The sequence below is a fragment of the Nasonia vitripennis genome, chromosome 2, assembly GCF_009193385.2.
Source record: "Nasonia vitripennis strain AsymCx chromosome 2, Nvit_psr_1.1, whole genome shotgun sequence".
Lineage (NCBI taxonomy): Eukaryota > Metazoa > Arthropoda > Insecta > Hymenoptera > Pteromalidae > Nasonia > Nasonia vitripennis.
Window position 1 is genome coordinate 19,125,096 of NC_045758.1, and position 12,162 is coordinate 19,137,257.

Sequence of the window (12,162 nt, forward strand, 5' to 3'; positions counted from 1 at the left end):
ATCGAATGGCTTTTAATTAAAAACTCGAGCTTTATTTTATAGGGCGCGCTCTTCATCTGATCCTACAATACAGACATCGCGCGTGTAACAGGCCAGCTCCCGGCGGGTGAACTGCATCAGGCAGGACTGTACACAAAGTCGGCCAAATGTTAATTCAGTCGGATTTTTATGATAGCACGCACGAGTCGGTCGAATCTTTCTTGTTCCCGCCCCCCTGCGAGGAAATGAAAGTCCTGGCGCGGCTTCGCCGACTGGAAGCTCCGAACTGTTCTGCCAGCTCTGCGGGCTGCACCGCCCGTCGCTGCGCCGCGCATACACCTCTCCCGCGCGCTACCCAGGCACAGACAGTCCCGCGCACACTCCTGTGTTCGAGATTCTCTTTCTCGTCGTATCACCGTCTCTCGATCCGCTCGAAAATTTCTTTTCCGAGACTCTCAATTCCTCGACGTTCCCCGCTGCGCCTCTCTTTCTTCGTCTTCGAGGAGATTGAGCCAATGCATAGTCAGACGTCGGGGATCCCATAACGTCGGATCAGCAGCGAAAAAACAAAGCGGATCACGTACAGGCAGATGTCTGCCAGCGCTATTTCATCACAAGCCCCCTGTATACTGTAGGCGCGTACGTATCCCTATCTCCACTTGCGCCTTCTCCGCTCTCTATACAGTGGCAGCTTTTTGCAGCTTCTTGCCAGACTAGATGCGCGCACGCATTTTGAAAACTTGCGCGCGTCAGTTCGTAAGAATATTTTCCTTTCACCTCAACTTCTCCCGACTGCACGCGCGATATATCCGCTTTGCGTGTGATTTAACGATCAGAACTACTGTTTGCTTTGAAGAAATCGTTTTCTTTGAACTTTTGAAAGAAGCTTACTCCAGCTACTTCTCTGCGTTCTTTGCGTTTCTCTCATTCATTCGCATCGAGCAAAAAAATATTTGCTTGACTCCTTCCTCTCGCTTTATTCCTATGAAAATGCAACGATCGATAGAAGCACATGGTATATCGCGCAAATAATATACCCGCATCAGCTGCGCTCGCGATGTGGGAGCGGTGCAATATTCGCAAAAATGGAAAGGAGGTCGCGAAGAAAAACTCGAGGCTCAAACCAAACTGAGCTGTAACTCATTCCCTGCGAGTTTAGGCGTCATTCTGCTATGCCAGGTTCAGCTTACTTGCATTATTATGTCAGGAGTTGGCTTGCAGGGCGCCGGCAACAAGCGTTTCTGGGAAAAATAACTGGAGCAGTTTAAAGTTTCAAACTGAATTCCGAAAGAACTTTGGCTCCAACGGGCTTGTACTTGAAACAACTTTTTCCTCGCGTATAATTATATTACCTATTCCAATTCGTAAAATGCTGCCACGAGAGGTGACAGTTGAAATGAAGTTCCATTTAACAAAGCAAGTTGTTGACATCGACTGATATCGTTCTCGGATCGGGATGAAAAAAAGCAATACGAGACTGAAGTCAAAAGGGCGTGCGCGCAGTGGAAAAATTCGCGCGATGATGACGTTTACGAGTTCTTGAGAGGTCGAAAGTTGATGTTGAAATCTAATAACTGGAGAGCCGGCGCGAGTGAATACGTATGCAAAATTTTGTTGCTTTAGCGTAACTAGTTTAGAAGTTATTGTAGCATAAAATAGTGTCATGTGAGTAGGCGAATGCGCATTTAGAGCGTGCCGGCGGAGTCGCTTTCAAAATAGCAGCGCAATCAGCATTTAATATTCTCGGAAATCCGCATGCAGAATAAGAATTCGCAAGTCTGCAGCGCGAGACACTTTCACGTTATTAAACAATACATCCAGGCGCGGGCTCTGCTATCACAGGGAAACGTATAAAAGCTTCACACTCGCCCGAGAGCCTCTGCAGTGCGCGCGTTTTTCGCCGAGGCTTCGCTGCGCAGCATCGCGTGCACAGCCCGAAATTTCGCGGGGCTCTAGCTCTCTCTCTTTTTTTGCCCGATACGCGGCATTAAAGCGGAGCGCGCGAGCTCTCGACCCGGCGCGGATGCACGCGCGGCGTATAAAAAAAATACTCCTTTAAAAAAAGGCCCAGGCAGAGCGTGTAGAGCGCGCTGCATGGATAACGAATGTCATTGGCATGCGCGCGCTGGAAATAATTAAAGAGCCGCAGGCATGAAGGAAAAAGCCCGTAACATAATACCGCGGGCGTTGCAATTATTCGAAGTAGCGGGATCCGAACCGCAAAAGAGATTGGCACGAGGATCTGCGAGCTTAGTGCGCGGCGGCGAGTCGGCCTGCAGCCTGCAGCCAACCAGCCAGCCGGTGTCATGACATATTGATCGAGAGCAACACGACTGGACAGCTGTATCTCTGTCTCACTCTCTCCCGGCTTTCTGTGCGTCTCTGTGTGTGCGCGCCTCTCTCTCTCTCTCTCTCTCTCTCTCTCTCGCTCTCTCTCCGCGGGGAGTCAGCGCAGTGCTATGCTCACTCGACCGCGATTAACGCGCTAGCGCAACTGCTATTATGCCAGCCGTGTTTCGCCGGTTGTATCGCTATTATCGCGCTCGCGCGTTCAAGGGGGCAATGGAAGAGAGGCCAGCCCGCCGCTGGAAGCTATGGACGTCCGCCGTCGCGTTGCCCACTATAGAGAAAAGGCCGCCTCTATTGTCGCCTCTACCTGCGGCCGCTAGACTAATTGCGCTGCGAGCCTACCTCGCTCGCTTCCTGTCTTGCGCCTAGCTGTGCTTCGACAAAGTTTATTCCTATGCTTGCACGAGCGCGAAAACCAAATCACCTGCTTGTTACTTCGTTTGAGCCGCGCGCTGCAAACTAAATAATTAGATTAGCCAGTTGTAGCAGCGTCAGCCCCTCCTATCCTATAGCTACATGTATTTTCCTCGCCTCTGCTCGCGACTATACCGGAAATAACAATAGAGAGCGGGAGGACAAGCTCTCGAAACAACTGTCTCTACCGCGCACAAGCACATTGCTTCGTTTGTTGATACGACCTTCAATGCAAAACAAATGCTCGCACTCAGCTCATATATTGAAAAAAGAAAGTTGCTGTTCAGACGTCTCTCTTCTGTGCTGCACGAATTAATGATGATTTTTAAATTCAACTTAAAGGTGAGCCGAAGCTTCATTAAATATTTCGTATTTGCCCGCCTCGATTATTGAACTCGCGTTATTCCTTGGTCAAGTAAGTAATACATCTATTCTTTTCTGCTTCATAATACCGGCGCGAAGAATTTTACCAGAGCAAACCTTTTCTAGTATGCAAGCAACATCAGAAATGCATACACTATTATAATACTTAGACTTTATTATCCGTTTGCAAAGTTCGCAGTTGGCTTAGTTAAATGCGTGCCATTTGGTTCTTTGCAAATCATTGCATTTTACATCTAAATTATATGTATGTTCTGAAATCGAATCAGTAATCGAAAACGTTAATATTTCAAATCCCTGTTAGAGTATAATCGGGCGCAATTATACGTATATTATACAAGGAAGCGTTGAGCTCGCATGGTTCAAACGCAGCAGCACGCAAAACTCGCATGTTATTATCAGTCGATGGGCACTCGAAGAACTTCAAGATCGATTTACGTTTAGAAGCAGGCGCGAATAACATTGATTGGGCAGATAGATACTGCAGTGTATCGTGGAAATGGCACGGCTGTGTGCTTGCGTATCCGTCAAGAAATTACGGTTGGCTCGAGAATCATTCGCGGGTCGTGGCATGATCAGAGCGTTGCAATACCGGCTCGTCGAATCTCGAACGAGCCATTGATGGCTAATTCAATTACTCAGTGTGCACAGCTTGGCTTTGTCCGAGCATTGTTATAAATACGGTATTCTCCGATTATCGCTTTGAATATCATGTCGCAGTTAAATTGGCCAAGCAATGTGTATTGAGAAAACCTGAAAGAACGAGAGATTCATAAAAAAGAGTTGTCACGAGAGTTCATAAAAAAGTAAGTTTACTTATTCAAAGTAACTGATTCCTTATTATATTTGCTCAAAAATCAAAGAACGGGTTATCGTTTTAATGGGTCTGACACTGCGTGCGGTTATTGATACCTAAGTTTTGAAAACGTTCATAAGTAGAAATGGGCGGGTTAGTTAGACGTCACATATTGTGAATTCATTCATGCGTTCGTGGCTGAAAGTCGATTAGAGCTTTTACTAAAGCTCTTTTCTCGACAGATAAAGTAAGTCTTTATAAACCTCTTAAAAATCTCGGATCCTTACAAAAGTAGAAAAGTGGAATTCTTGGCGACCTTTCACCTCTTTTCTAACTGTTCCTCCTAAATCTTTGGCAGTTTTACATGATTTTTCGCTCAATCTACTAACGCCGTTACACATAGTCATCTCATTACGACTCTTTACTGCGGAACAATCACTATGTTTTAATTTTTGAAAAAGGGTTACAAGAAGCTCATTAATAATTTAAGATCTTTCTTTGAATTTCGCGCAATACAGCTTCATAAAAGCATTTTCATAAAGTCCTTTGCAGAGTCATAGCAACGGGAATACCCAGTCGGAGAAATCTAATACTGCAAGAGAGACTCGCGCTGTTTATTAAGTGAATCGGCACATTATTACTCACGTGGAAGAAAGAATAAAAAGAAGCTCGCTGTCATTTATACACATTAATTTTCTGACGAGGAGATGTACTTTGAATAAAAGAGTCGGGGCCGTGAGCAGCGCAGAAAATGAAAGGAATATATACTCACAAAGCAGTAGCAAATGCGCCTGGGGAGCATCTTCTCATTCAAAATGAATCCAATTTTTCAAACATAGAAAGCTGTACGGGGGCGAGGAAGGAAGCCAGGGAAGGGAGATAGAGAGAGAGAGAGAGAGAGAGAGAGAGAGAGAGAGAGAGAGAGAGAGAGAGAGAGAGAGAGAGAGAGAGAAAGAGAGTAGAATGGCTGAAGGGGGAAGATACATCACATTCGCGCGTTAGCATCGCCGTCTCGAGGAGCGGAGGCGAAGGTAAAAAATCGTGGCGCGCACCCACGGAGAATCAAAATCGTGCGCGCGAGCCGGCGCTAGCAAGTAGCGCTCCTTCGGCAGAGTTAAATATTGTCGGCGCGGGGGCAGGCAGCCTTCTTCTCTCGCGGCGGGCTCACGTGGGGGGTCATAAATTATACGCGTATAGCCGACTGCGTGACAGGTGCGTACAGAGCGGGGACGAACTGCGCAGCCTGGCGCGCCAGTGAGCGCACGTCCTCTGGGACACGCGCGCGCGCCCTGCACCATGAGAGAGCAGCGGGATACGCCGCTGCGCGAAGCCCACTCGATATATTTGCTTGTCTCGCTTTTAACCGGGAAATAGATAGTGTTCGGCGACGCGCGATATTTACTAGAAAATAACTTCACTCGCTGCAAGCGCGCGCGCGCCTTATCCGACGTCTCTCGCTTTCGCTCTATGTCTTGCATTACATTTGCATTCGCGGCGCTGATTACGCGCGTTTTGCATCGCACAGCTACTGATTCACAAATGTATACGTCCTTTCTTTTCGATTCGCGCAAAACGTTGGCTTTGGCTTCGTAATGTCTCTTAGCACGTACAGTTACTTATACGTAACCTATACGTGTATGCGTGCTGTACTCTGGGTACACGCGAGCGAACGGTTCGACATATCTCGATACCGATACAATCAATCGAGTTTGGGCAAACGAGCAAACCGTGTTTATCCTGCGATCTAGGTTGAATAATTCCGCTGAATCAAACACGTGTACACGATGCGCGCGGCAATAACAGCGCAACGCGCATATTTTATCGAGAGCGACGGAAGAGTTATCATATGTCGAAGATTTCGATATTTACGACGCGGCGGGTTTAGCAGATATATCGCCGGCACAAAAACATTTGTAGAGCGGAAGCCCCGCTGTCCTTTCAGCTCTATATTGACGAGAGCGACGTTTGTTTTGTCTACTCGTAAGCGGGAATGAAGCATACGCTCGAGATCGCGATGTCAGTAGACGCTTCCTCTCAGGAAACGGCTCGGATCGAAAATCTAGTCTCCGGAGGTCGCAGTTCCAAGACGTTAAAGAACATTGCGTTATATACCCGCGAGCTTTTATCGTCAGTTGTGTACTGTTTTTCGCATTATTGTCAAACTTTTATATCGCATCAAAAGCAAACAGTTCAATCCGTTCCAATGGAACGCCATTAAAAGCTCTTGGGTCGCGTCGACGGTGGCGTCTCTTAATCTGACACATTTAAACGGGCACTTGATAAAACGCGAACATTACAGAGCGCCGGTCGAGGCAAGTAGTATAAGCCTCGCGTTAATCCCCGGGAAAATAATGACGATATCCTCGAATCCGCGAAAATTTCGAAAACAAACTGCCAGCCGCCTAGTGCGCGTATTACAGTTCCGCGCGGCCGCTGCGGCGGCAGTGGCGCGCGGCATTAGGCAGCGCGGCGGGCCGAAAGAAACAACGGAGCGCCGTCGCGGAGGCGCATGCGCCCCGACCCGCGCAGCCCCCTCTCGGCACCTATCCACCCCCGCAGCCGCCGCCGACGCTCTTCTGTCTCTCGACTGCCACGGCTGGCTCGCGGCCCGCGCGCTCGATTCAGTTACCGGACCGATTCGCAGCCAGCGCGAACTTGCCGCGCGCTCGTCTCCGCTCTTGCGCGTACACCGCTTTCTCGGCTCTTTTCGTCGGAACTTTCCTCCCCGAAGCTCGAGCGCCCCCGCATTCATCTCCGCACTCGGGGCCGCCAACTGCTGGGAAACTCCGCGCCCCCCGGCTGTGCGCGCGCGCGAGCGCGAGTGTGTCTGTGTATTTACAAGTGGCGCGCGATCAGTGGCTCGACACGCGAAACTTTTTCCGCACGTGCGAGAAAGGCCCCTACCCTGTGCGCTCGCTCGCGGCCTCCGCCAGCTGGTGGACTGGCGGCGCGCAGCCCGCGGCAGTGTGTGCCGTTTGCCCACGAAAAACATCGGTGGCCGCTTTTAATTGAGGCGGCCGCTCTTAACGAAGCCGGAGCCCGGAGGTGGGAAGTGAGCTGCGACGGCGGCGGAGACGAAGTGCAAGCTTGCATAATGGTCGAATCGATTATGCCCGCGGTGAGAAGGCGCATTTCGGGCCCGCCTGCTCGAGGCACTAATGACTACACCAGCAGCGGCTGCGGCAGCGGAAGCGGCGACGGTGTCTGCGGCCAGCGCGTTTGCCTGCAGACTCGACGAGCGTGAATATTCTGCGCGGGCTCTCGCTTGCCGGAATTTCGAGAATTGAATTGAGGAGCTCGTGCGGCAGAGCCGCTTATATATACCCGGCCCCGTATCTGCGACCGCGCGCTCTCTTCCCGGCGTATGTGGGCTTTGCCATTGTGCGCGCGGACACGTGAATTATTGGCGGGCTAAGCAGTTAACGGCGCCGCACAGCCGTGCAGTATGGGCTGCCTCGGAGAAGCATGAGGGACGAGAGCGAGAGCCGCCGCTTTCTGCGCCTGTGTAATCAAAAGCGAGTAATGCCGCGCGCCGGCAGCCCTCCGGTCTGGAGTCTCTGCGAGGCCAGCCGTTGACCGGCTCCGTAATTTCTGTTTTCTTCCCGCCGGCCTTTCTGCTGCTGCTGATGCTACTGCGGTCACTGTTGTTCCCGTGGTGAAGTGCGTGTTTGTGCAGTGTGTGCGCCCGCTGTCGAACGCGACCGGCTTGTGTGATTGGCTTGCATAATTGATTAACTGGATTGGGTCGCGGCGGGCGCGAGTATGCGGGGCCCCGGAATAAACATTGTGTGATTTAGTTGCGCTCGGCCACCGTCGTCCGAAATTCAGTGAACAGCGACTGCAGAGCCGCGGAGCCGAGAGCCACGTAGAGAGACGACGAGAGGAAGGAGCTGCCGCCGCTTGATCGAGGACAGAGCGCACAAAAGTCGAGTCGAGGTAAGAAGCAGCCCGCGGCGACGGCACCTACACCCTTCTTGCACCCGGGAGAGAGAGAGAGAGAGAGAGAGAGAGAGAGAGAGAGAGAGAGAGAGAGAGAGATATCAAGGTCAGCCGTGTTTACGCAGCCCCCACCCCCTGCATCCGCCGCGACGAGGAGGCGACTAAAGAACAGCCAATGCGAACTCGAATTTCATTGTGTTCCATTGATTCGACGAAGCGGCGCGAGCTAGTCGACTCTGCCGCGACGTCTGCGAGCCGTGCCAATTATGCAAACAGCGCCGCCCCGAGCGCTACACTCGACACAATTCGCCGCCTTCATCTTTCTTTTTATAACCGACTGCGCGCCTGTACCTACTTCTCCGTACTCGGTCCTTTTTACTTGATTATCGTTACGTACTTCTCCCTCGTCCATAAATATTGCCCGTGATGGCGGCCAATTTAAATGCTGCTGCTGCTGCTGCTCGGCTCGGATGCGAGCGCGTTTTATGCGCCGGATCCTTTCCCTGCAGCGCATAAAATTTAGTGGCCCGTAGCCGACGATGTTTGAAAACAATAAAAGGAATTTTTCGACGTATCTTTTTGACGTACTGCCAGAGCACGTGGGTCAGAAAGATAATTCCAGATTTTAAAGCACTAAACATAAATTAGAGCGCGGAGAAATGGATGGTGAATGAGGTCGAGCTACGGAAATATCTCGACGTCAGTAATGAATAACGATGAAATGATAAAACAATTCGCGTTCGCTCAATGGATTTATTGCGTTCGGCAATTGCGCGTTTCATTCTCTTTCCGCCGTAATTTGCCTTACGGTCTTGAAGAAAAACTTTCTCCACAGCCGAAAGGACCGTAGAGTTTTGAAATGCCTTTTCTCCGTATTCTTTGATTAGATTTACGGTGACATTCGTTAAGGCATCTTTCAAAATTGTGCTCTAACTCGTATAATTTTTGCTCCTCGGCAACGTTTAGCTGTTTCTTTTTTTTTAGCTTTTTCTATCCACGATGATCGAATAGTGAATTTTCCATATAAACTAGAATGACTGCAGGTATCCTTGAAAATTACGCAATAGGTACTCGCCGATAAATACGGACAATTTTTGAATAAAATTTAATATTATCCTTATCTTATTCTTCTACTGATTTGATATCTCTACAAACACCTTTTTAAGCTTCTTGTTGGAACATTGGAACATGTACATTGGAATAATGCCACTGAAAATGAAATTTGCAAAAGTTTTTTTTAAATAAATCGTAGAGATTTCTCAGTGGTCGAATCGTACTTTTTTTCCATAAAACTGACTATGAAAAAAGCAATTTCACAAAAAAAGAATAAAACTTTTGATTTTCGTTTTACTTTGAATCCTCGTTCCGCTGAATATGCAAATAAAGGCAATCCACCCCCGAAACCTTTTTCAATATATAACAAATACGCTGTGTTTCGATTTTAGGCTTTTTAGAGTTATGTTATGCTTCTTTTAATTAAAAACACTGTACTGTAGAATACAATAGAACTATAAAATATATGACTATGCTCTGTTCAAATTTACATATATACGTGTTTATAGACAGAATAAAACTGCAGTACAAGTAAATGATTCTATGTATCTATAATGTAAGCACTAAAATAAACGATGGTATTAATTAAAACTTGTACATATTTAAGTAGCAAATCCAGAGGATTGTCAGACAATAAGGAGTTTATTAAAAATTGAGTAAATATGTATCTAATATTTGTCGTAAAGTCAAGTTTAAAGTAAATATATACTTGATGATAGACATACTCTCTTACTTCTGTAATTGTGTATGTTGAAAGAATAGTTTCTTATTATAGTTAATAGTGTTATCGTATGTGCTTAAACGTTTCATAATATATATTAAGAAAGTTAGAATATGATGAGAATGAGTTAACTTGACTGGATGTCGTGAAAGTTTACTTTAAACTCAAATGAAATAAAATTTTTAGTGTGATGGTTTAAATGACATAATAAATACGGTCTAAAAAACTGTAAATTAACTCTTGAAGAAAAAACATTTTTGAAACGTTTAAAACCTCTTCGAAAACGAAGAAAGAACAAGTTATTATGCTTTTAAAGGGTCCTCTAAGGCAATATTGTATAATTAACAGGAAAAACAAGTGTGTTCGGACCATTGAAAAAACACTTGTTTTCAGAAATGAATATGAAACACGAGGGCATTCGAAAATTCGTAAAATTGAAAGAAGGCTTTTTAGATGAGTGTGAAAGTTGAGGCAATCACACAGAGGTTGGGATAAAGATAATTCAATTCCTTTAACATGATCATGATTGCTTTTTGGTATATTAGTAAAATTCTTCTTCTAAAAACTGAAAAATCCGCAAATATCGATAAATATTTTACACGGTCTACCTATACAAATTTGTGGCGGAATATTGCATTTTCAGACTAAGAACTAGTTAAATGTTATATTTTCATAGATATAATACTCTTTGAGTGTGCAAGAAGCAATTTCAAATAAAATTTGCAAGGTTTTTGAAAAAGGAAAAAGCTTTATAGACTGCGAGAAAGTTAAACCGAATAGGCTGAAAAAAACGCTCAAAATTTTACGCAGTTATAAGCATCAATGTATAATAGATAAGTGCTTCTATAATCAATCCAAAATTGTTAAATCATGGTAGCTTTGTAGTAGCTAAAGCTGAGAGGCAAACAATCTACGTTGAAGCCGAAATCAAAGAAGCGATTGTAGTCAAACCGAAAAAGGAGCAAAAGATTCTAAATAAGAGGGAAATTTCCTCCTGCAAAGAGTTTCTCCTTCCACTGCTTCTTAACGGCCATGTAGTTTAGGCGAAGCGAAGCGAAACTAAATAACACAAAGACTAAAAGAACGGCTATGAGCTGCGATTCTACTGAACACGAAGAGAAATGTATCACTAAAAATTACTATATTTTCTCCTAATCGGGAGACAAACTCAACCTAAGCAAGAAATATAGTATGTTTGTGCGAGTATTTACTATACATTCATAAAAAATTGCTATACCAGTATAGTAAAAATTGCACTCCGCTTTGACTCGCTGTGTTGCGTCAATAAAAAATTACCGACAGAGCTCAAAAATTCGCCGTAACTCAATCCGAAACAGGAATTCGCTTGATCACTTACTGCTGCAAGGGGACGACTCGTAAACTCCACTTGTAAGTGACGAAAAACTGTTCGGTTAGTATGTAAGGAACAAACAGTCTCTGTTGCAAACTTTTGAGTGAGAAAACTAATATTTGATGAATTCAAATTGCTTTTGAAAACGATTGATGGGTACCTCTATGCATGATAATTAATTGGCCTCATAAAAAGAACCGCTGCCAATTGGCACGTAGCTTCCTCTAACCTAATTTATAGGTTCAATAAATAAAATATTGTTTAGAGGAGCAAAAGTTTTGAGAAAAATCGGTTTTTACATCTTATTTCTTTACTTGAGAACCGCTCGACGAAATCGTTTAAAATGTTAGCAGCAGATAGCTTTTTTTATGGTAAATCACCAAATAAAATTCTGAAGTATTTGACTACATTGTTTTAGAGACTAGGAATGAAGGCGCGCTTCGCGCTCTCTTGATTCTATCCCTGTCTAATAACTCTGGTAGAAAATTCACTATAAGTGTTGGGCGGCACACTAACTTCTGCTAATATTTTATAAGCATCTGATACGTTACCATACCCGCAATACTATTTTAAAATAAACAATTCCCAATGTCGTCGTCATTAAGGTTTGAGTAGTGAATTTGAATAAAAGTTCAGTATAAGAGTCTGTGAGTTTATCTATCATTACAATTCAAAGGGCATTGTATGATGATAGACTTAAACTTACTGACTCGGATACTGAACTTTTTTTAAATTCATTCTTTTAATTGCACTTCTCACTGACATTTCAAAAAAACGGAATAATATTCACACACATTATTATTATTACTTTTAAATAGGGTTATGGTGCCACTTTTCAATACACATGTTTTAATACTACACTCTTGGTAATGATTAATTTACTAAGGTTTCCTGCTAGTTACATTTCATATATTTTTTCTGCCATCGAGGTTTCCACATTTCATTTTAAACACCTCAAATATTTCTACCAGGGTTATGACTGTTTTGAGGTTATGAATTTAAAGCGCGCGGTTCTGATCTCGTTGCCTAGACAACCAACCAGCAACCAATCAGAATCACGTATTAAATGCTTCACAACAAAGTCCATCATTTTTTTAAGAGACGATATTAGGAATACAAAAATTTTCAAAAAAATTGAAACCTTGATATCTTAGGAACCATAGGGGTTTGAAAGCTTCG

General features: G+C 45.1%; 1 protein-coding gene across 2 annotated transcripts in view; it reads left to right on the plus strand.

Moving 5' to 3' along the window:
• The first annotated feature begins 6,547 nt into the window (after positions 1-6,547).
• LOC100115067 (semaphorin-2A) overlaps positions 6,548-12,162 on the plus strand; it is a 273,030-nt gene continuing 267,415 nt past the window's right edge. For both annotated transcript variants that reach the window (XM_016989530.3, XM_031922659.2), the window contains exon 1: positions 6,548-7,855. The gene's annotated coding sequence lies outside the window, so the exon portion shown is untranslated. The remainder of the gene's footprint in view (positions 7,856-12,162) is intronic.